Source organism: Magnolia sinica, chromosome 13 (genome assembly GCF_029962835.1).
Source record: "Magnolia sinica isolate HGM2019 chromosome 13, MsV1, whole genome shotgun sequence".
Lineage (NCBI taxonomy): Eukaryota > Viridiplantae > Streptophyta > Magnoliopsida > Magnoliales > Magnoliaceae > Magnolia > Magnolia sinica.
Genome location: NC_080585.1, coordinates 66,812,266 through 66,838,935, shown reverse-complemented (window position 1 = coordinate 66,838,935; position 26,670 = coordinate 66,812,266).

The following is a 26,670-nucleotide window of genomic DNA, read 5'->3' as shown; positions in this document are numbered from 1 at the left end:
ACCAGTATATTTTGCATTACTCTGATATTGCATTTTGAGCACGCTTATATTATGCACATACTCTTACCACCCTCTAAGCTTTCTATAAGCTTATGCATGATTGATGATGCAGGTGATGCCAGGATGCAGCCGTAGCTTAATAGGAGAAGGAACGTGTTGAAGAGCTTCTGGAGTTTTGTTATATTATTATTGTATTTCCCCTTCTGCTCATTGTAGCTTAAAGTTTTTTATCATAGTGGATTTTGTGATGGTTTCTTAGTTATTGTTCGTGGGTTATGCTTATGGTGATGCTTGTTATGGAATAAATTCATGTTGAAAATCCTCTTTTTAGGATCCCAGGATCAGAACCTAGTATATGGGTGCCAGGGGCTGAGAATGGGGTACTATGGAGACTGTCGGTGCCGGATTCGGTGATCAGGAATTTTGTGAGCCCAGTTTTTGAGTTTGGGGCGTGATAGAATTAGTATTAGAGCATAACTTGGAAATATCTAAGAATAACATCACATGTCTGTTATGAGTTTAGAATAATTAGGTCCCAATTTCGGATAGCTTAGTGATCTTCTGTTATAGACCCTCAACGTGCATGCCTTCAATAGTTCTCAAGGTTGATAGGCATCCTTGTTCTTCCCTATAGGACATGCCGCCCAAGAGAGTGACCCGAGTGACTCCAGCTCCACTACCTACTATCCCGCTTTACCACCTACGACTCCCACTGCACCACTAGAGATCCCTGCTCCCCAGCCTGAGGATGCTGCTCCTTCACCCGAGATCGGTGCGGATCCGACCGTACCCATGAGTGCTTCCTAGTTACAGTAAATGTTACAGGCTATGACATCTGCCCTTCAAGGGCAGGGTAGGCACCCTACTGTTATGCTAGCCCAGGTAGAGCAAGAGCGTGTGAGCTCCCTTCTTCAAGAGTTCTGACAGCTCAATCCCCCACGTTTCCAGGCGAGCCAAACCCAACAACAGCCAAGAGATGGTGCTCTGAGGTGGAGAAGATTTTTGATATGATTGGATGTACGACCCAGTAGTGGGTCTGGTTAGCTGTATTTCTTCTCCAGGGTGAGGTTGAGCACTAGTGGACCTCTATTACCCATGTTGAAGGAGTTGACTTCGTCTGGACATGGGAGGATTTCATTGACCAATTCGACCAGCAGTACTTCCCCGACCACATTCGTTGGCAACGAACGTTAGAGTTTGAGACCTTGGTGCAGGAAGACATGTCTTTGGCACAGTATGCAGTTCATTTCATGGTGCTATCGAGGTTCGCGTCATATTTGGTTGATGATGAGGAGTGGAAGGCCTGCCGTTTTGAGAACGACTTGCATTACGGTCTTCGAGCCTTTGTTGTTGGGCATGAGCTCCTTGAATTTTTAGGCAGTAGTACGGAGGGCTCAGATTTATGAGATTAAGTGGGCCAGCATGTAGAGCAATCAAGATCAAAGGAGAGATAGAAGAGGCAGACCCTTTTTTGTAGCTCCCAGCAGCATCGGCGGCCGCAGAGGCACAAGAGCCACCCATCCACCAGAGCACTAACAGCACCAGTGGCACCTCCAGTGCCACCCCAGCAGCTATTTATAGGGACCTATTTTAAATGTGGTTGGACATGGCACCATATGCATGAGTTCCCCACCCTCAATAGTAACAATAGCCGAGAGGGCCACAACAACCTCCACCGCAACAGCGACTATAGCCACCTCAGCTGCTAAAGCCCCAATAGCAGCAAAGACAACACTATAGGATGCCCCAACAGTGGCAGCAGCAGTAGCACCCTTAGAGGGGAAAGGTACCTCCTCAGCCAGCTTAGGCTAGGTTCTATGTGGCTCAGTAAGACCCTCAGTCCTCCGGAGGTGTCATTGAGGGTATTCTCCCTGTCTCTATATGCATCGCCCGGGTTTTATTTGATTTAGGTGCTTTACATTCTTTTATGTCCAAGGGATTCTACCGTTCGACTAGATTACCGACAGAGTCTAGTGAGGGGTTGACCATATTAACACCCTTGGGGAAGACAACTATGTTAAGCCGTTTCTATTAGTCTTGTCCTATGTTAGTGGTAGATATTTTCTTGCCTACTGACTTATTTATACTGCCGATGTCAGATTTCATCGTTATCGTAGGCGTGGATTAGCTTACGAGTACCACACCATCTTGGATTGCTCTACAAGGACAGTCACATTTTGTATACTAGGCTTGTCGCAGTTCTAGTTCATTGCCGAGCCCAAAGGAGAGTTGTTGTCTTGTTTGATGTCGTGTGCCATAGAGGAGCCCATAGCAGTGAGGTCAATTAGTTGCCTGTGGTTTGTGATTTTCTTGATGCATTCCAGGAGATTCTGGGCTTGCCGCCGCGTCGGCATATTGAGTTTCAGATTGATCATGTCCTGGTACCGCGCCTATCTCAAAGGCCCCGTATCGTATAGAATCGATGGAGCTGTGGGAGCTGTAACGGCAGTTGGACGAGTTGCATGAGTTGGGTTTCATTCGTCCGAGCAGTTTACCGTTAGTAGTGCTGGTACTCTTCGTTAGGAAGAAGAATGGCTCGTTGAGGTTCTACGTGGATTACCGTGAGCTCAACTGGGTCACGATCAAGAACAAGTATCTGCTCCCGAGGATTGATGACTTATTTGATCAGCTGTAGAGTGCACAGTTCTTTTCAAAGATTGACATGCGTTCCGGTTATCATCAAATTCGGGTCCGAGAGGAGGACATCCTGAAGATGGCTTTCAGGACGCACTATGGTCATTTTGAGTTCCTAGTCATGTCCTTCAGACTGACCAATGCTCCCGCAGTATTCATGCAATTCATGAACGAGGTCTTCAATTCGTATTTCGATCAGTTTGTTGTGGTATTTATCGACGACATTCTAATATATTCAAGAACCCGTGAGGAGCATGTGCAACATTTATAGATTGCATTGCAAACCCTTCGTGCCCACCAACTGTATGTGAAGTTGGAGAAGTGAGAGCTTTGGCAGAAGGAGATGAAGTTCCTTGGTCACGTGGTGACAAGGGAGGATGTTGTAGTGGACCCCTTGAAGGTTAATGCATTATGTCGGTGGGGCCAGCCCACGAGCGCATCCGAGATCCATAGTTTCCTTAGTTTGGCAGGCCACTATGGGCGTTTCATTGAGGGCTTCTCCCGTATTGCAACCCCGTTGACCAGGTTGACTCGGAAGGGCACAAAGTTTGTTTGGAGCGACACATGTGAGTAGGCATTCACAGAGCTGAAGGACCATTTGACGTCCGCGCCTGTCCTCACTCTTTCCCTCTGGGAGTAATGGATTCATGGTTTTTACCAATGCCTCACATATTGGTTTGGGTGTTTTCCTGATGTAGCATGGGAAACAGCGGCCTTTGCGTCTTGCCAGCTCAAAGTCCATGAGCTGAACTAACACACGCATGATTTGAAGCTGGCAGCAGTCATCTTCGCAATAAAGGTGTAGAGGACTATCTCTATGGGGTTAGGTTCGAGCTCTTCTTTAACCACAAGAGCTTGAAGTACCTATTCTCTCAGTCTAAGTTGAACACGAGGCAAGGGCGTTGGATGGAGCTCATGAAGGATTATGATTTTGATCTTTAGTACTAATCAGGCAAGGCGAACGTGGTGGTGGATGCTTTCAGCCATCAGCCATGATGCCTAGTGGCACACATGATGATTCAGGAGTGGAAGATGCTTGAGGATGTGACAGCATATGACTTTGAGTTTGGTCTGCAGTCTTTTATCATTCAGCTATCGAGCCTGTCAATTCAACCCTCTCTTATCGTAAGGGTGATCGAGGCTGAGTAGATAGACGAGTTATTACAGGGTTACCGAGCAAAGGTTGCATCCGAGGAGCGGGCAGATTGGTAGATTGGTTCAAACAGTGGATTCACTTTAGAGGCTGATTATGTGTCCTAGATATTCCTTAGTTGCGCAGAGATCTTATGAGCGAAGCACAATGATCATCATTTTCTATCCACCCTGGAGTGATGAAGATGTATCGAGATATGAGACATCAATATTTTTGGGCAGGGATGAAGCATCAGATCGCCAGTTTTGTGGCCGAGTGTGACACATGCCAGCGTGTCAAGGCCGATCATTAGAGACCCTCTGGTCCATTGCAACCATTAGTGTCTCGACATGGAAGTGGGAGCATGTGTCAACATACTTTATTATAGGCTTGCCGAGGACTCAGCATGGTCATGACGCCATCTGGGTTGTCATGGATCACCTGACGAAGTCGGCACATTTTTTCGTGATTCGTGCGGCTTGGCCTTTGGACCGGCTTGACAGATTATTCATCGAGGAGATTGTGAGACTGCACGGTGTTTTAATCTCGATCGTTTCTAACCGAGAGCCGAGCTTCACTTCTTAGTTTTGAAGGAGTAATTAGAGAGTGATGGGATCTGTTTTGCAGCTCAGCATCACATATCATATGCAGACCGATAGGGTCAACTAGATCCTTGAGGATATGCTTCGGGCCTGCGTGATTGACTTCGGGGGTAATTAGGATGAGCATCTGTGATTAGCTAAATTCACATATAACAACAGCTATCAGGCGACCATTGACATAGCTTCTTTTGAGGCACTATATGGCAAACCATATAGATCTCCAAGTTATTGGACCGATGTTAGAGAGCGGTGTCTCCTAGGTCCCGAGCTTGTGCAGCAGACATCAAAGGTTATCGATATCATCAGGCAGAGGATATACACAACTCAGAGCTAACAGAAGAGTTTTGTTGATCGTCAACGTTGTCCCTTGGAGTTCGCTATTGGGGACAAAGTGTATCTCAAGGTCTCGCCCATGAAGGGCGTAGTTTGATTTAGAGCGAAGGGTATGCTTGCCCCGAGATTTATAGAATATTTCGAGATCACTGGGCGCATTGGCGCCATGGCCTATCGACTTGCCTTGCCATCTCAGTTGTCTGGCGTCCACGACATTTTTCATATCTTTATGTTTAGGAAGTGTGGGTCAGACATCATTTCTGTTATTGATTGGCGGCCATTGGAGGTTCGTGAGGATGCTTCTTACATTGAGCAGCCAGTTCGTATCATTTATCGGAAGGAGCAGGTCCTCCGAACCAAGGTCATTCCCTTGGTGAAGGTTCAGCAGGGTCACCATTTGTTGATGAGGTGTCTTTAGAGCACGAAGCCGAGATTCGATAGTGTTATCCCCATCTCTTTGATGATTGATTATATGCTGTATCTTGTATGCTGTCTCTGATTTTATATGATTTTATGTTTTCTCTTTCCTTATGAGTTATATTTAGTTGCGATGATTATGTAAATTTCGAGGATAAAATTTTTATTAGGAGAGGAAAGTTGTAAGGCTCGTATCCTAATCGATACCATTCATTAGGATCCCGTGGTCCTCTCCGTCGAATTTTAGCAACCCGCAATGCGTAGATAGCATTTGAGCACGACCCTAAGTCGCATCCTTTATATCTATGTCGACTCAACCCGATACTTGTACCCTAGCGACCGCGCCGTCGCTGCGTCTCGCACGGCGATGCGATACCCATGCTAGGAGTTGTGGGCTCGCATTTATTTTGAGGAAAATGTCACGCATTGCAAATTCTGACAGAATCTCTACCACCTTTCACATCAATCAATTAAGTACACATCTCATCACAAGTCAAGTACTAACCCATACCCCACCCATCTCTCTCCCATTCTAAAAGTCAACTCTCTCTCTCTCCACCCATCCCTTCCTTACACCCATCCCATCCCTTTTCATCCCATCACCTCTCTCTCCTCTCTCATTTCTCTCTTCACTCCCAGGCACCCATGGAGAGCAACTGTCCAAGCAATTCCTATAGAGAAAGAGCCAAGTGTGGCCCACTTTCCTACCCAAAAAATCTCATCTCCACCATCCAAACTTCATCATCCACCATTAAAGGTTGAGAATAGAAGCTAAGGAAGCCAAAGGACCAAGAAGGAGTGATATATGTAGGTGATCTTAGATTTTCCACCACTGATTTCTATTTGTGGGCCCACTTGTGGTGGGACCCACTTGATGTATCATTGTATTTAGGGAGGGCCCATAGTGGTGGGATCCCTCCCCTTCACACGTCTCTCTCTCTCTATCACTCTCCCCCTATTGATGGCCCACCTTGATGCAAGTATTTTATTTACACCATCCATCCAGTGGACCACCTTGCTGTCCACCAGCTAGCAACAACATGGCTGCCCAATCGGCCTGTGTGATCGGCCGGTCACATAGGCCTAGTCATAGGAAAACACAAGTATCATTTTGATTCTTAGTGGGGTAGCCCACATGCGTGGACCCCACCTTGATGTATGCATACTGTATCCACACCGTCCATCTGGAGATATCATTTTTGGACGGTGAAGATAAACAGATACATTATAGTGGGCCTGACCGACTGCTCAGGACCAAAACCACCGTCCAGACCTTGGACGGTGGGGCCCTTGCATGATGTATGCATTTCATTCCTTGTCGTCCATCTGTTTTATGTCCAGGCCGTCCGTTTAGGGCGTGAACAACCCCTGATCATGAGGTATGCATCAAATCCATACCGTCCAGCCATTTGTATAGACTGTTTTATGACATTATAAAGAGATAAGGTAGATCTAAATTTCAAGTGGGGCCCACCTTACACGTGTGGGGGTGGGGTCCACCTTGATATTGTGGTTGATGTTAACGTTAGCAAGTTCTGCGGTCCCACCATGAGGCATGGTTATATCCAAATCGTCTAAATTGTGGGACCCACCTGCTGTTGTAGCCGGACTGGCTGATGTACCGTGCATCAGCTATATAGCTGCTGTATTAACGTCACTAGTTCTGTGGGGCCCACCGTTAGGTATGTGTTTTATCCTAACCATCCATCTGGATGGTGGGGGCCACCCTAGTAACAACGCTGCTGCATTGACACTAGCAAGTTCTGTGTGTTCGACCCTGATGTATGGGATTTGTCCACATCGTTAAGATAGCTAGACAGTGGGACCCACTGCTAATGTATATGTTCTATGTCCACACTGTCTATCAGGTGGACCACACTACAAATCAGTGGAGGTTTGAACGCCTACCATTAAAACCTGTTTGGGGTTCCTGCGGTTTGGGATCAATATGAAATTTGTTGTCCTCTTAATCCAGGTCTTTGTGACCTTATGATCAGATTCGATGGAAAATAAACATTATGGCGAGCCCGGTGAATTATTAACAGTGAAAATCATTATCTCCACTACTATTTGTGATATGGTCCAGATGATCTTTCGATATGATTCATTTTTGGGTAATGCTCTATAATAATCTCTAAGAATAGATGTATGGTGTAGATATAATAAAATGAAAATATAGTGTGTGGGTCCCACCTTGATGTGATATATATTTGAGGCCCATTTGATATGTTGGAGGCCCATGGGTTGTGGCCCATTGTGATGTATTCAAGGCCCATGGGACGTGGCCCATTATGATGTATTTGAGGCCTAGATATGAGGCCCATTATGATGTGTATGTGGCCCATGAGCGAGGCCCGATGTGATGTATATTAACCCATATGATGAGGCCCAATGTGATGTATACAAGGCTCGTATGTTGAAGCCCATTGAAAAGTATATTTGACCCTTTATGTGAGGCCCATTATGTTATGTATGAGGCCCTTGCGTGAGGCCATGGGCCCACCATGTGTTTGGCTTTATGTGGGCCACCCCTTGAAAGCAATGTTAGTTAAATGTCCATATTGATGGGCAATGATGGTTAAATGTCCACATTGTGACCCTTCCTAAGGCCCATTGTTGGGCTCATTCTCATCTTTCCTTAGTGGACTAACCCAAACTGTTGGGCCCCCATGATTGCTAGGCCCACCTTGATATAAGGAGAGTACATCATCATCATACGAGTATGCTTAGCATAACATCATGATACATGCCCATACGCATCATCTGCATGCTTGATGTGGTTAACCATTGTATATGCCATTGAGCAGGTCATTTATGGGACTCCCTGATAGGCGGTGTTGTCCCTTATGAGCGCACGGTAGGGCAGGATTGATGCATGACTGGATTGCATGACTCATGCGTCTTGCATTGTGTGATGTGGTTAGTATACGCCCTAGCGACATCAAGGCTGTGTCCTCCACAAGCACATCGTGGAGGGCCGGATTGGATACCGAAAATACTATTATTAGCATCGGGGCACCATAGATGTCCCTAGGTGAAAATCCTTAAACCCGATAGCACCAGAGGATGACTCCAACGTCAAGACTAAGTGGATACATGAGCGCACGAGGGCCAAATACCAGGAGGCCGCATCTCCAAATATGTCGTGGTCAGTTGGAAGGGGGTGTGGCTGTAAATACTATAGTGTAAATCTAGCACCCGAAGAGTTGTCAAATTTTGTTGTGCCAAACCATTTAGAATTTGTATCATGCTTTGAGTTGAATTGATCAGGTTCATGCATTTTAAAGTTGTTTGCATCTTCGTCGAACTTGCCTACATTTTCAAGTTGAAGAGAAGATTGTTGTAGTTCATGGTTTCAAGCTCAAATTCAAGAACTAAGGGTCAAGAACTCAAGTTCAAGTTTAAAGTTCAAATACTGTATGCCAAAGACTCAAGATCTCAAGTGAAACTCAAGCTCAAGTTCAAGAGATAAACTTAAGCTTCATGTATCACAAGAAATCAAAGGTTCTGAAGAAAATGCTATTTCAATTGTTCCAACTCACAAATAAGGTATGGATGACCCTAGATTGACCATAAGTTGAGTCATATTTATTGCATATTTTATGTGGGTCATTTCATAAGTTTATAGGTCATTTTCTCGACTAGTCTTAGTCCTTGTTCGACTAGTCCAAGTACTAGCTCGACCAGTCCAAGGTTTGTTGCAATTTTTCAAAATTTTTAGTTAAACTCTCAACCAGTCTTGGAGACTACTCGACCAGTCAAGTGAAAAGTACTCGACCGGTCGTGCAGTGATCGACTCAAAGTCCAACAAGCTTTTCTGGTCCCACTCGACCAGTCGAGCAAGCCACTCGACCAGTCGAGTAATGACCTTATCTTATCGAGCTAGAAAATTTAAAATTTGGTTGGTCCTTCAACCAGTCGAACCGACCCTTAGACCAGTCGAGTGAACAGTATTTTCACCTATAAATAGAGTACGAATTTCAGAGTTTATTCATTCATTTTAAGCTAAATCAAGACACCACTATGAGAGATAAGTTTGTGAATTTATTAAGCTATAGTGTGCTCCTTTTAGATTCTTTTTATTAGCTTTTATAATTTGATTTTGTGATCTTCTTTCCAATCTTATATTAAAAAGGGATTTGTGTTTTACCCTTTCTTGAGATCAAAATCAAATCAAGCTAGTCCAGGTTGATTTAATTAAAAATCATTTAGAATTAGAACCTTTTCATCTGTGAGACTGGACATTGAACATCTTCATCTATATCGAATTGGTTCTACTGAGCTTCTTCAGAAGGAGATTTCCAAATAAGCATCATTTACATTTTGTATATCTTTTGTGGTTTGTGAGGTTATGCCAGGAAAATCTCATTTTGATTTTGTCTGAGTTAATCTAGAAAATCTGAGAGTGAGGGGTTTTTGTTATTATGTAAGCCTTTCAAAAGACACAATTGTGAAGGTTTTAAGGTGAACCTTAGAAAACCTTTTTCATAGTGAACGCTAATATCCCGAGGGAGTGGATATTAGGAGTGGAGTAGTTGTGTGGCTATTTTCTAACAATTGGTGTACACACAAACAAACCACTATAATTCCTGGAGTTGTGGTGGATGATTGAATGTGCTTATGTGTGTGAATGTTGTAATTTACTTTGAGCATTTGTGGTGAATGGTGTAATTTATTTTATGCACTTGTGGTGAATGTTGTAATAACTTAGTTTATTTCCTTTTGCCTCTTTACTGGTTTGGGTTTTTAATACTTATAAATGTTCTAGTAAGGTTGTCCTGCCACAAGTCTTTAGTTTTTGGTGTTAGGTTGTCCTTAGAACTAAGTTTAAATCAAAGTCTCAAGACTAGTACATTTGAGGTTGATATTTACTTGTGCTTCTTCTTTATTTGATTGTGCTATCTATCTTTATATTCTACATTTATTTTAAATTTGGCATAGTCCTATTCACCCCCTAGGAAGTTTAGCATGGCCTTTTCAATGGCCTTACCTGCCCGAGGGTAGATACAATTGCTAGGCTGAGTATGACCAGCTCGTAAATGGGTTCGCTATCGATGTACTGGATAGGTATTGGTAGGCCATTAGCCAGGCGAATAGTGAGGTTTCTTATAATCATTTGAATTGCGAGCATGGAAAAGGGGCAGTGCCATTTGGAATGTACTAAACTCTGCTGATTATCTAGAGTGAAAACTGTACTGATATTTGATGCTCTAGTGTCACACCCCGAACTCGGAAACTGGGCTCACAAAATTCTCTATTGCCGAATCTGGCGTTGACAGCCTTCGTAGAACCCCATTCTCGGCTCCCGACACCCATTTACCAGGTTCCGATCCTGGGATCCTACAAGGAGAGTTTTTAATATCAATTTGATTCATAATGAGCATAACCATAAGCATAACCCATGAACAATAACCACAAGAACACCATTACAAAATCCACTATGATTAAAAACTTTGAATACAATGCGTCTAAAAAGGAAATACAAGATGGTGATAATAACAGGAACTCTAAAAGCTCGACTGCACGCTCCAACTCTGACGAGGCTACGGCTGCGTCCTGGTGTCACCTACACACATCGATTGTGCATAAGCTTATAGAAAGCTTAGAGGGTGGTGTAAGTGTGTGCACAATATAAGTGTGCTCAGAATGCAAGGTCAGAGTAATGCAGAATCATGGTGATGAGTATATGAATGCAATCAGCAGTACCAAGGCTATGCGGTGCAAGATATGAGTGCTATCGGCCATAACACGGCCATGCGATGCGAGATGCAACTCAAGCATGCCAATCCCCATCATATATCAGTACAGTTCTCATTCTGGATAATCACTGGGGTCTAGTACACTTTATCTGAACGCATAACTAGGAGAGTGGAAGAGACCTCACTATCTGCCTACCAATATCAGGCTTGGCTCGTCGATAGCGGACCCATTCCACAAGCTGGTCAAACTCAACGTAGAAATTGCCCCCTCACTCAGGTGGGTAAGGTCACACCCCTTTCCAACCGACCACGACATAGTGGGAGACGTGGCCTATTGGTATACGTCCCTTACACGCTCATGTATCCACTCGGTCTCGACGTTGGAGTCATCCTCTGGTACCATCGAATTTAGGGATTTTCACCCAGGGACATCTATGACGCCCCGATGCTAGAAACAGTATTTTCGGTATCCAATCCAACCACCACATCGATGTGTCTGTGAAGGCTATGGCCCTGATGTCGCTAGGGCATACAATAATCACAATCACACAAATGCCAGTGCATGAATCACCCTACCAGATATGCAACAATCATGCGCGTACCACGCGCTCATGTAGGGCAACTCTACCTATCAGGGAGTCCATAAACAATCTGCCCGTGGGCATATGCTATGATCAGTAACTCCTCATATCAGGCACATATATGATGCGTATGATCATGAATCATAGATCTATACTAAACATGTTATATGGTGATGGGCTCTGTACATAATGAAGATGGGCCTAGACGGCCTACACACTACAAGTATGGGCCTATCAATGGGCCTTAGGGAGAGCGACAATGCGGACATTTAACCAACATTATCCTTATAATGTGGATGTCAAACCATCATTGCTCCCAAGGCATAGCCCGCTATAAAGGTCAACACATAAACCATGGTGGAATCACGTTATAATGGGCCTCATGTACATCCCATTGGGCTTTGACCCATGGGCTTCCAATACATCAAATGGGCCTCATGTACATGGGTCTTGTATATATCAAGATGGGCCCCAATGGATGGGCCACAACTACATCAAGATGGGCCTAATCACAGGAGCCTTATATTCATCAAATGGGCCACACTAGTGGGCCTTGAATACGTCACAATGGACCCTCATATGGCAAGTGGGCCACAACACATGGGCCACACGTATATCAAATGCGCCACACTCAAATATAAGTGGTGATAATAATTTTCACTATTAAAATTCCGAAGGCCCGCCCTAACATTTATTTCTCATCCAATCTGATCATAAGGTCCCAAAGGATGTCAATGGTAGCCGTTCAATCCTCACCGTACAGTGTGGTCCACTTGATAAATAAATCTGTCTTATTTTTGCCTCAAGCCTTAAAATAATAATAATAATAATTATTATTATTATTATTATTATTATTATATTTTATTATTATTTTTAAATGGTTGGACAGTTTGGATGAAACTCATGCATCATGGTGGGTCCCATATGGATGGACAGCATAGGTAAAGCACATACCTCATGATGGGGGCCACACTGATAGGTGTGGCACACATACATCAGTGGGTCCCATTTGGGGCCCACCATAATGTTTATTTTCCACCTAATCTGTTGACAGGGTCACACAGACATGGGCCCCACTATAAGGTTTATTTGCACCCAACCTGTTGTTAAGGTCACTCAGACTTGGGGCCCACCGTAATGTCTATTTTTCCACCCAAACCGTTGATAGGGTCATGCAGACCTGGGGCCCACCGTCCAAGGGTTGGCATCACATGCATCCTGGTGTGGCCCCTCAAAATGGATGGATGGCATGGATGGGTCTCACGAACCCAACTGCCAATTCACACTTCACCGTCAGCCACACTTCACAGTTAGACTCCAACCACCATCACACGCACCTCACTGTTTCTTACAGTGTGGGCCACCAAGTCACGTATATGGCTAATATTTTGGGTGGCCCAAGCTAGGAGGGGGTCCACCAAGTGGATGGTATTGATGTTCAATTCACATCGTGGTGGGGCCTTAGATGGGGCTCACTGACCAGCGCCATCCCAAAAGCAGCGGACGCTGCTTGCTGCAGGCGTCAAAGACGTTGACAGCAACAACGTTGATGTTACATATATTTTTTTTTTCAAATTGATTTTTCTGCAGTTTTTCCATGGTAGGGCCTGCATCAGGGAAATTCGCCCCGTCTATTAGTCTCTATAACTCGATACAAACCCATCAAGCCTAATATTCGATGGGTTTTGGTGTACAGAAAATCTCATAGTGTATTTCAATGGTAAAAGTACTATTCTCTATACGATGACCCACCAGGAAAATCAAATTGGGTCCATTTTTCGACTCAACGCCTAAAATGATCTGAGGAAAAGGATGGTTGACTTGGATTAAGTATATGCATCAAGGTGGGGCCTGCATGAGCGGCCTACCATTTCCTTCTCTTTTTTTTTTGGCTAGCTCGTTAGTACACTCCCATGTCAGTACACACACTCCATGTTGGCCGCCTTTATCACGTCCAGCGTTTCTGGACGCTGGACGACATGGATTAACGGGGACATCATGGTGGGTCCCACATGCACGTGGCCCACCGGTTTGGACCACCTGATATTTATGTTTTCCTTCCATTCGAGCCCGCTAATGGGCTGGATGACGTAGATCCAACCCATTCATCCAATGGGTCCCACATGAAATATGTGACTCATGGTGGGCCATACTCACCCCTTCATCATCATCACCATTCAAAGAAAGAGAGAGACGGAGAGAGAGAGAGAGAGAGAGAGAGAGACGGTGATAAAGGGACCCCGCCACTATAGGCCCCTCATGGATACAACACATACATCGAATGGGTACCACAACAAGTGGGCCCTTAAAATTGAAATTAATGGAGGATCACCCACCTCTAGGCCTTCTCCTTGCTTCCTTAGCCTCCTTAGCTCCTATGATCAACTTCCAACGGTGGATGATGGAGTTTTGATGGTGGGGATGAAGGATGAGAGGGTGGTAAAATGGGCCACACTTGTTGCTCTTAGAATTGCTTGGAAAGGCTTGGACGTATGGAGCTTGGGAGAGTAGAGATAGAATGAGGGAAAGAGAGAAAAAAAAAAATCAAAGGGATGGGTGATGTGGTGGTTGTAATGAAGAGGTATGGGTTTGTTTGATTTTTTTTAAAAGAGGGATGGTGAGGGGAGAGAGAGTTGACTTAAGGGAAAAGGAGGGATGGGTTGGTTGTGCTTGAGGTATGGTTGTACTTAACATAAGTGATTGATTGATTGATGGGACATATCGTAGAGATTCCCTCGAAATTCACAACGCGCGGCGTTTCTTCGAAACGAACGCAGGCCCACATCTTCTAGCCTGGGTATCTGTTCGGTGTGCGAGTCATGGCGTTGGAACCGCGGTGACAACACGGTCGCTAAGGTACAAGTTTTGGTTCGAGCTGACTTTGATATGTGGGACCTGACTTTGGATCATGCACAAATGTTGGATATGGGTCGATGATTGCCAGAATTCGACCGGAGGGACCGCGGAAGCCTACAGAATGGTACAGAATAGGATACGAGTCTTACAACTCTCCCCTCTAAATAAAAATTTTATCCTCGAAATTTACACAATCATTGCAAGTAAACATAACTCATAATAGAGGAGGAAGCAAGGCATCGTCATATAAAAATCGGAGATAACATACAGGATACAATATACAATCAATCATCAAAGAGATGGGGATAGCGCTCTCGAATCTCGGCCTCGTGCTCCCATGACGCCTCATCAACAGAATGGTGACCCCACTGAACCTTCACCAAGGGAATGACCTTAGTCTGGAGGACCTGCTCCTTTCGATCAAGGATACAAACTGGCTGCTCAATGTAAGAAGCGTCCTCACAAACCTCCAACGACTGCCAATTAATAACAGGAACGATGTCTGACCCACACTTCCTCAACATAGATACGTGAAAAATGTTGTGGACACTAGACAACTGAGATGGTAAGGCAAGCCGATAAGCCACGACGCCAATGCGCTCAATGATCTCAAAAGGTCCTATGAATCTCGGGGCAAGCATGCCCTTCGTTCCAAATTGAACTACGCCCTTCATGGGCAAGACCTTAAGATACACGTGGTCCTCTACATCAAACTCCAAGGGACGATGTCGGTGACCAACGAACTCTTCTGCCGGCTCTAAGCTGTGTGCATCCTCTGCCTGATGATATCGATAACCTCTGACGTCTGCTGCACCAGCTCGGGACCTAGGAGATGCCGCTCTCCGACCTCGGTCCAACAACTCGAAGATCTACACGGTCTGTCATACAATGCCTCAAAAGGAGCTATGCCAATGGTCACCTGATAGCTGTTGTTGTATGCGAACTTAGCCAATTACAGATGCTCATCCCAGCTACCCACGAAGTCAATCACGCAGGCCCGAAGCATATCCTCAAGGATCTGGTTGACCCTCTCGGTCTGGCCATCAGCTGCGGATGGTACATGGTGCTGAGATGCAAATCAGTGCCCATAGCTCTCTGAAAGCTCCTCCGTAACTGAGACTTGAACATCCGGTCTCGCTCAGAAATGATCGAGACTAGAATGCCGTGCAGTCTCACAATCTCCTTAATGAATAACCTCGCAAGCCGGTCTAAAGGCTAAGTCGCACTAATCATAAGGAAATGTGCCGACTTCGTCAGACGGTCCACGACAACTTAGATGGCGTCATGACCGCGCTAAGTCCTCGGCAAACCCATAATAAAATCAGTAGATACGTGCTCTCACTTCTACATCGGGACACTCAACGGCTGCAGGGGGTCTCTAATGATTACCTTGACATGCTGGCATGTGTCACACTTAGCTATAAAACTGGCGATCTGACACTTCATCCCCGTCCAAAAAATTTATCTCCTCATATCACGATACATCTTCGTCGAGGCAGGGTGGATAGAAAATTGCAATCGATGTGCCTTAGTCATAATATCTCCGTGCAACTCAGGAATATCCGGGACACACAATTTGCATCTGAAGCGAAGTCCACCATCAGCACTAATCTGCCAATCTGTCTGACTCTCAGATGCTACATCTGCTCGGTAATCCTGTAACGACTCATTTGCCTACTGAGCCTCAACCACCCTTGCGACAAGGGAGGGTTGAATCGATAGGCTCGATAGCTGAACGATAGAAGACTGCAAACCAAAGTCGAAGTCGTACTCTGCTATATCCTCGAGCATCCTCCACTCCCGAATCATCATATGTGCCACCAGGCCTCGTGGCTGACGGCTGAGGGCATCCGCCACCACATTCGCCTTGCCTGGGTGGTATTGGAGGTCAAAATCATAGTCCTTCAGAAGCTCCATCCAGCGTCTCTGCCTCATGTTCAGCTCAGACTGAGAAAATAAATACTTCAAGCTCTTGTGGTTGAAGAAGAGCTCGAACCTGACCCCATAGAGATAGTGTCTCCACACCTTCAGTGCGAAGATGACTGCTGCCAGCTCTAAATCATGCGTGGGGTAGTTCAGCTCATGGACCTTGAGCTAACGAGACGCGAAGGCTACAGGCCTACCATGCTGCATCAGGACAACACCTAAACCAATACGTGAGACATCGGTAAATACAACAAATCCATCACTCCCAGAGGGAAGAGTGAGGACAGGAGCAGACATCAGATGGTTCTTCAGCTCCACGAATGCTTGCTCACATGCGTCAATCCAAATAAAATCTGCTCCCTTCCGAGTCAACCTGGTCAATGGGGCTGCAATACGGGAGAAGCTCTCAATGAAACGCCGATAGTATCCCACTAAACCAAGGAAACTTCGGATCTCGGACGCAGTAGTGGGCTGGCCCCACTGACGCATTGCCTCAACCTTTGAGGGGTCCACTGCGACACCCTCCCTCATCACCACGTGACTGAGGAATCTCACCTCCTCCTGCCAGAACTCGCACTTCTCTAGCTTCGCATATAACTGGTGGGTACGGAGGGTCTGCAAAGCGATCTCCAGATGCTACATATGATCCTCACCGGTCCTCAAATATATCAGAATGTCATCGATGAAGACTACAACAAACTGATCGAGATATGGATGGAAGACCTCATTCATCAACTGCATGAAGACCGCAGGTGCATTGGTCAGTTCAAAGGACATGACCTGAAACTCAAAATGACCATAACGCATCCTGAAAGTCGTCTTCGGGATGTCCTCCTCTTGGACACGAATTTGATGATAACCGGAATGCAGGTCAATCTTTGAAAAGAACTGTGCACCCTACAGATGATCAAATAAATCGTTTATCCTCGGGAGCGGGTACTTGTTCTTGATCATGACTCGATTGAGCTCGCGGTAATCCACGCAAAGCCTCAATGAGCCATCCTTCTACCTGACGAAGAGTATCGGTGCTCCCTAAGGTGAACTACTCAGATGAATAAATCCTAACTCACGTAACTCATTCAACTTTCACTGTAGCTCATGCAACTCCATCGGTGCCATACAGTACGGGGCCTTTGAGGTAGGCGCGGTACCAGGCACGAGATCAATCTGGAACTCAATATGATGGAGCGGCGGTAATCCTGAAATCTCTTGGAACACATCAGGGAAATCACAGACCACTGGCAACTGATTGATACACAAGGCAACAGGCTCCTCGACTGCGCAAGACATCAAACAAGACAACGGCTCTCCTCTAAGTTCGGCGACAAACGAAAACTGCGGCAAGCCTTATATGTAAAACGTGACTATCCTCGCGGAATAGTCTAAGATGGCGTGGTACTGAGCAAGCCAATCCATGCCTAAGATAACATCAAAATCTGACATCAGTAGCATAAATAAGTCAGCTGGTAAAAAGATATCACCGACCAGAACAGGGCAAGAAGAACAGAAACGGCCTAATACTATAGTCTTCCCCAAGGGCGTCGATACGGTTAATCCTTCACTAATAGACTCTGTCGGTGATCCAGTCGATCGGCAAAAACCCTCGGACATGAATGAGTGCGAAGCACCGGAATCAAGCAATACTCGGGTGATGCATGCAAAGACTGAAAGTATACCCTCAACGACTCCTCTGGATGACTGCGGGTCTTGCTGAGCCGCATAGAATCTAGCTTGAGCTGGCTGGGGAGGTGCCTGTCCCCTCAGAGGGTGCTACGACTATTGATGTCGCTGAGGCACTCGAAACTGTTGCCTCTACTGCTGAGGTCTCGGAGGCTGGTGCTGATGCTGCTACTGAGGGGGTCTCGGTGGTGGAATCTGTTGTCGCTGCTGTTGTGGAGGCTGCTGCGGTGCTCTTGGCTGTTACTGTTGAGGTCGAGGACACTCCCACCTATGATGTCCTATCCCACCGCATCCATAGCAGGTATCAGAAAGTTGTCTCTGAGGTGGTGCGGCTGGAGGTGTCGATGGTGCTGTTGGTGCTCGAGTGGATGGGTGGCTCCTATACCTCTACAGCCATCGATGTTGCTGGGAGCTATTGGAGGGGGCCTACCTCTTTCGACCTCTCCTCTGATCTCGATCACTCTGTGTGCTGGTCCACTCGGTCTCATAAATCAGAGCCCTCTGCACTACTACCTGAAAAGTCAGGAGCTCGTGCCCAATCACACGGCCTCGAAGATTGTAACGCAAGCCGTTCTCAAAACGGTGGGCCTTCCTCCCCTCATCATTAACCAAATACGGCACGAACCTCGACAGCGCCACAAAACGAGCCGCGTACTGTGCCACGGACATGTCCCCTTGCACCAAAGTCTTGAACTCCAGTGCTCTCTAACGACGAATGTGGTCAGGGAAGTACTGCTCCTCAAATCAGTCAATAAAGTCCTCTTATGTCCAGACATAATCAAGTCCTGCAACGCAGGTGATAGAGGTGCACTAATGCTCTACCTCACCCTGGAGAAGGAATACAACCAACCGGACTCGCTGCTAGGTCGTACATGACATGGTATCAAAAAATTTCTCCACATCAGAGCTCCATCTCTCAGATGCGGTCAGATCTGGCTCACCTTGGAAACACAGAGGATCGAGCTGTTGGAACTCACGAAGAAGAGAGCTCGCACGCTCCTACTCTACCTGGGCTGGTGACCTACCCTGTCCCTGAAGCGCAGCCGTCATAGCCTGCAACATCTGCTGTAACTGAGAGGCACTCACAGGCACGGTAGGATCTGCGCCGACATTAAGTGGGGGAACGTCATCCTCAGGCAGGGGAGCAGGGATCTTTAGCGGTGGAACGGGAGGCATAGGTGGTAAAGCGGGAGTATCGGGTGGTGGAGCGGGAGTCGATCGGGTCACTCTCCTATGCGACATGTCCTATAGGAAGAATAAGGACACCGATCAACCTTGAGAATCGCATGCTAGGAAATTTAATCGGAAGGTTACGCACTCAGAACCTAAACTCATAGCGAATATGTGATGTTGTTCTTGGTTATTCCCAAGTTATGCTCTGATTTCAACTTCTGTCATGCCCCGAACTCAGAAATCGAGCTCACAAAATTTTTGATTGTCGAATCCGGCGCCAACAGCCTCCGTAGAACCCCATTCTCGGCTCCCAGCACCCATTTACCAGGTTCTGATCCTAGGATCCTATAAGGAGAGTTTCTAATATCAATTTGATTCATAATGAGCATAACCATAAGCATAACCCATGAACAATAACCACAAGAACACCATCACAAAATCCACTATGATAAAAAAACTTTGAATATAGTGGGTATAAAAGGGAAATACAGGATGATGATAATAACAGGAACTCTAAAAGCTTGACTGCACGCTCCAACTCTGACGAGGCTACGGCTGTGTCCTGATGTCACCTTCACACATCGATCATGTATAAGCTTATAGAAAGCTTAGAGGGTGGTGTAAGTGTGTGCGCAATATAAGCTTGCTCAGAATGCAAGGTCAGAGTAATGTAAAATTATGGTGATGAGTACATGAATGCAATCAGCCGTACCAAGGCTATGCGGTGCAAGATATGAGTGTTATTGACAATAACATGGCCATGCGATTCGAGATGCAACTCAAGAATGCCAATCCCCATCATATATCAGTACAGTTCTCATTCTGGATAATCATCGGGGTCTAGTACACTTTACGCCAGCTTGTCATCCCTATCTGAACGCACAACTGGGAGAGTGGAAGAGACCTCACTATCCGCCCGCCAATATCGGGCTCGACTTGTCGATAACGGACCCATTCCACAAGCTGGTCACACTCAACATAGAAATTGCCCCCTCACTCAGGAGGGTAAGGTCACACCCCTTTCCAACTGACCATGACACAGTGAGAGACGCGACCTACTGGTATACGGCCCTCGCATGCTCATGTATCCACTCCGTCTCGACATTGGAGTCATCCTCTGGTACTATCGACTTTAGAGATTTTCACTCAAGGACATCTATGGCGCCCCGATGCTAGAAACAGTATTTTCGGTATCCAATCCAACTACCCACGATGTGTCTGTGGAGGCTATGGCCCTGATGTCGCTAGGGCATACAATAATCACAATCACACAAATGCCAGTGCACGAATCACCCTACCAGATATGCAACAATCATGCGCGTACCACGCGCTCATGTAGGGCAACTCTGCCTATCAGGGAGCCCGTAAACAATCCACCCGTAGACATATGCTATGATCAGTCACTCCTCATATCAGGCACACATATGATGCGTATGATCATGAATCATGGATCTATATTAAACATGTTATATGGTGATGGGCTCTGTTCATAACGAAGATGGGCCTAGACGGCCTACACACTACAAGTATGGGCCTATCAATGGGCCTTAGGGAGAGCGACAATACGGGCATTTAACAACATTATCCTTACAATGTGGACATCAAACCATCATTGCTCCTAAGGCATAGCCCGCTATAAAGGTCAACACATAAACCATGGTGGAATCACGTTATCATGGGCCTCATGTACATCCCATTGGGCCTCGACCCATGGGCCTCCAATACATCAAATGGGCCTAATGTACATGGGTCTTGTATATATTAAATCAAGATGGGCCCCAACGGATGGGCCACAACTACATCAAGATGGACCTAATCACAGGGGCCTTATATTCGTCAAGTGGGCCACACCCGTGGGCCTTGAATACGTCACAATGGACCCTTATATGGCAAGTGGGCCACACCACATGGGCCTCACGTATATCAAATGGGCCACACTCAAATATAAGTTGTGATAATAATTTTCACTATTAAAATTCCCAAGGCCCACCCTAACATTTATTTCCCATCCAATCTGATCATAACGTCCCAAAAGATGTCAATGGTAGTTGTTCAATCCTCACCGTACAGTGTGGTCCACTTGATAAATAAATCTGTCTTATTTTTACCTCAAGCCTTGAAATTATTATTATTATTATTATATTTTATTATTATTATGTTTAAATGGTTGGATGGTTTAGATGAAACTCTTGCATCGTGGTGGGTCCCATATGGATGAACAGCATAGGTAAACCACATACCTCATGATGGGGCCACACTGATAGGTGTGGCACACATACATCAGTGGGTCCCATGTGGGGCCTACCATAATGTTTATTTTCCACCTAATCTGTTGAGAGGGTCACATAGACATGGGCCTCACTATAATGTTTATTTGTACCCAACCTGTTATTAAGGTCACTCAGACCTAGGGCCCAACGTAATGTCTATTTTCCACCCAAACTATTTATAGGGTCATGCAAACCTGGGGCCCACCGTCCAGGGGCTGGCATCACATGCATCCTGGGTGGCCCCTCAAAATGGATGGATGACGTTGATGGGTCCCACGGACTCATCTACCAATTCACACTTCACCGTCAGCCACACTTCACAGTTAGACTCCAACCACCATCACACACACCTCACTGTTTCTTGTAGTGTGGACCACCAAAGTCACGTATACGGCTAATATTTTGGGTGGCCCATAGCTAGGAGGGGGTCCACCAAATGGACGGTATTGATGTTCAATTCACATTGTGGTGGGGCCTGAGATGGGGCCCATTGACCAGCGCCATCCCAAAAGCAGCAGATGCTGCTTGCTGCAGGCGTCAAAGATGCTGACAGCAATAGCGTTGATGTTGCATATATATTTTTATTTTTTAAAAAAATTAATTTTTCTGTGATTTTTCTGTGGTAGGGCCCGCATCAGGGAAATTCACCTCGTCCATTGGTCTCTATAACTCGATACAAACCCATCAAGCCCAATATTCGATGGGTTTTGGTGTACAGAAAATCTCAGGGTGTATTTCAATGATAAAAGTACTATTCTCTATGCTATGGCCCATTAGGAAAATCAGATTGGGTCCATTTTTTGGCTCAACGCCTAAAATGATCTGAGGAAAAGGATGGTGGGCTTGGATTAAGTATATGCATCAAGGTGGGGCCTGCATGAGCGGCCCACCATTTCCTTCTCTCTCTTTTTGGCTAGCTCGTTAGTACAATCCCATGTCAGTACACACACTCCATGTTGGTCGCAGCATCGACGACCTGATATTTATGTTTTCCTTCTATCCGGGCCCGCTAATGGGCTGGATGGCTTAGATCTAACCCATTCATCCGATGGGTCCCACATGAAATAGTGACTCATGGTGGGCCACACTCACCCCTTCATCATCATCACCATTCAAATCAAGAGAGAGACGGAGAGAGAGAGAGACGGTGATAGAGGGACCCCGCCATTATGGGCCCCTCATGGATACAACACATACATCAAATGGGTCTCACAACTAGTGGGCCCTTAAAATTGAAATTAATGAAGGATCACCCACCTCTAGGCCTTCTCCTTGCTTCCTTAGCCTCCTTAGCTCCTATGATCAACTTCCAACGGTGGATGATGGAGTTTTGATGGTGGGGATGAAGGTTGAGAGGGTGGTAAAATGGGCCACACTTGTTGCTCTTGAAATTTCTTAGGTAGGCTTGGACGTATGGAGCTTGGGAGAGTAAAGATAGAATGAGGGAAAGGGAGAAAAAAAAATATCAAAGGGATGGGTGATGTGGTGGTTGTAATGAAGGGGTATGGGTTTGTTTGATTTTTTTATAAAAGAGGGATGGTGAGGGGAGAGAGAGTTGACTTAAGGGAAAAAGAGGGATGGGTTGGTTGTACTTGAGGTATGGTTGTACTTGACATGAGTGATTAATTGATTGATGGGACATATTGTAGAGATTCCCTCGAAATTCGCAATGCGCGGCGTTTCTTCGGAACGAACACAGGCCCACATCTTCTAGCCTGGGTATTGGTTCGGTGTGCAAGTCATGACATTAGAACTGCGGTGACAGCGCGGTTGCTAAGGTATAAGTTTTGGTTCGAGCTGACTTCAGTATGTGGGACCCGACTTAGGATCGCTCGCAAACGTCGGATATGGGTCGAGGATTGCCGAAATTCGACCGGAGGGACTGCGGAAGCCTATGGAATGGTACAGACTAGGATACGGGTCTTACAGATGTGCTGTATTGATATGTGGATTTGGATGAGGACTAGTATGCTTGAGTTGCATCCCGCATCGCATGGCCTTGGTATGGCTGACCTCATTCACACCTTTCATCGCATGGCCTTGATGTGGTCGATAGTATTCATGCCTTGCATCGTATGGCCTTGATGCGGCTTATATCATTCATGCCTTGCATTGTATAGCCTTAGTACTGCTGATAACATTTATTGACTTACTAGTATAGTTTGCATTACTTTAATATTGCATTCTGAGCACGCTTATATTGCGCGCACACTCTCACCACCCTCTAAGCTTTCTATAAGCTTATGTACGATTGACGCGTGCAGGTGACGTCAGGATGCAGCCATAGCTTAGTAGAAGCAGGAGCGTGTTGAAGAGCTTCTGGAGTTTTGTTATTATTATAATTGTATTTCCCCTTCTGCTCATTATACCTTAAATTTTTTTATTATAGTAGATTTTGTGATGGTTTCTTGGTTATTGTTCGTGGGTTATATTATGGTTACGCTTGTTACGGAATAAATTCACGTTAAAAATCCTCCTTGTAGGATCTCAGGATCGGAACCTGGTATATGGGTACCGGGAGCCGAGAATGGGGTATTACAGAGGTTGTCGGCGCCGAATTCGGTGATCAGGAATTTTGTGAGCCCGATTTTCGAGTTTGGGGTGTGACATTAGTAAGTGATCGCGGTATTTTTACATAAACCTTTCTTTAAGGGATTCTTTCTCCAAGACCCCATATGGAATTCACTATGTCATTTAATTTCATATAGAAGTCAATAAAAGACTCATTTTCTTCCATATGAATTTTCTCAAATTTGATTATGAGGATTTGGATCTTAAATGTTTTTACAATGTTAGTTCCTTCATGTTTTATTTCAAGAATATCCCATGCTTGTTTAGTTGTATTGGATGAAATGATTCTTTTAAATTCATCTGGCAATAGAGCACAAGTTATTGCATTTAACGCCTTTGCATTAGCACTGCTTTCACTTTTTTGAATAAGTGTCCAAAAAGTATATGCAATTTCTTTCATTAATGTGGTTCCATCTTCAGCTATTACTTTCATCATAGGAGGGACCCATTTAGTCATAGTAGCTTGCCACACACTTTCATCAATGGATTTGAGGAATATCCTCATCCTGGCTTTCCAATATGAACAGTTTGAGCCAAGGGAAGTGGTCTAGTAATGGATAAACATTCAAAATTTGACTCTTATAACTCTGGATCTAGATCAAGGAGGCAAATCCAAAAAAGATAGATCAACTCACTGCGATACCACTTGAAAAGGAGAGCTAGCGATGTCCTAGAGGGGGGGGGGGGGGGGAGTGAATAGGACTGCGAAATAATTGAAATAAATGTGGAATATATAAAGAATACAGAATCTCAATAGCCTAAGAATTTAAACCTTGATACCTTCACATAAAATGTTAGGGAGGACAATTTTTTTCACGAATGTCTTTAAAATCAATCTTTCAAACGAGCAAGAGGATATAAAATAATTATAACATGCACCACAAGAATGAAACAAATAACATCTACCACTAAAAGGAAATAAACATTCACCACAGATACACAATGAGTTATAGTGATTCGGTACTTAAAACAAGCATACCTACTCCACTCCCAAAATTAATACCCTCGTAATTTTGGCTTTTATAATAACAGGGTGTTCACAAGTTCACCTTAACAACCTTATTCAGTTCCTTGTGATTTTCACGAAATTACCACAATAAAACCCCTTTTGTGATTTTGACGAGCTATCACAAACAAAAACCCACTTTGTGAATTTCATGGGCTAACACGAATCAACCCACAGAGATTTTGACTGGCTATCTCAAAAAAACTCAAATGAAATAAAGTAGAAAATAACTTATCTTTAAATGTCGATTTAAAAATATAATAGAAGCTTGTAACAGGAGAACTTCTTTCTTGAATGTAGAGGAGGCCATATTCACTTAAAAGAAAGAATATAGGGTTCTATAATATTTTAAAATTTTAAAACCCAAATGCCACTTGATTCAATTCTCTTAGATCTCAAAAAGGAGTATAAATTACTCTTTAAAACAAGATCGAAATGATCTTGAAAAAGGGAATTGAATAAGCTATAAATAAATTATAAATATTACATAATTAACTTGCCGAGGACCTGAACTTTCCTCTCACTTGCAGAAGGTTTAGAGTAATTTTTTATTGTAATTTAGAATGAGAGAAAGCCTCTATTTATAGGAAAAGGGATTGGAAATTCGGCTAGCCTAAGAATAGCATCAACTGGCTGGATTCAACTGGATTTGTTCCAACGGCTATCAAATTGCGTGGGATAAGAATTATCCAAAATTCGACTTACCCAAAATGAATTTCACAATTCAGCTGGCTGAATTTACCTATCGGTTGGCTGAATTCCCATAATTTCCAAATGAATGCATTGCTGAAATTTTACTCGAACTTTACTCAGGCTGGTCGAATTTCAAGTTAGGCTAGCCAAATTTTACACAGAATTTGATATTTTGTGAGACCCAACCCGAGTTCGCATGTGTGCATGTGTGTGTAGGTATGCATTTCATTTCTCTTGATCCCGCGGTCCTACTGGTCAAATTTTGGTGACCTGCGACTCTCGGATTGTGTTTACGATCATCCTTGAGTCTGGTCATATAAACCTGACTCGAATTGACCCGAGACCTATGCCATCTTGTTCGCATCGTTGTTGCGGTTCCGATGTCGTGTCTCGTGCGCCAATCCGATGGGTAGATCAAAAGATATACCAATTGCAATTCTTGACCCTTGATTTAATGTGGGACTCACTTTAGTAGGGTGTGCACATATCCCTAAGAAGCAAGGCCCACCCTAGGTGTAATCATTCCCTAGGAGTCTAGGTAGCCTACACCTATTCTAGCTAGCTATGATAGCTAGAGCCTCCCTAAGCAACTAGCCTAGCTAGCCATCACGTAGTCTCTCTAACCAAGACCATCATTAGCTTCATTCCCTAAGATAGGCATCATTACTTGCCCTTACCAAGGTCTTCCTTCCCAAGAAAACCCATCATTGCTATGGCTACAACCTTCCCTCTCTCCTCTCTCTTCCTCATTTCTTCTCCTTCATTGTTAAAGGGGTTGGGATGTCCAACCCTCCATTTTTCCAGCCTCTTTCTTCCTTAATCTCCCACCATCTAACATTTGAAACCCCATCTCCACCATTGATCCATTTCCCTTAGTGCTAAAGAATCTTGAAAGTGCCATGGTTTGTCAATTGGCGTGAATGTTGAGTTGGCTAGACAGAGAAGCTCCATAGGAAGATCAATCAACCGTCTGCCTCAACCGGATGTGGGCTCAAACTTGCCACAAATAAATCTAAGCCTCACATCTCATGTCCCAAAACACCAGGTGATTAAAACCCTTAAAACTGATTAGAATATCATAGGTTTTTCGAGTTAGA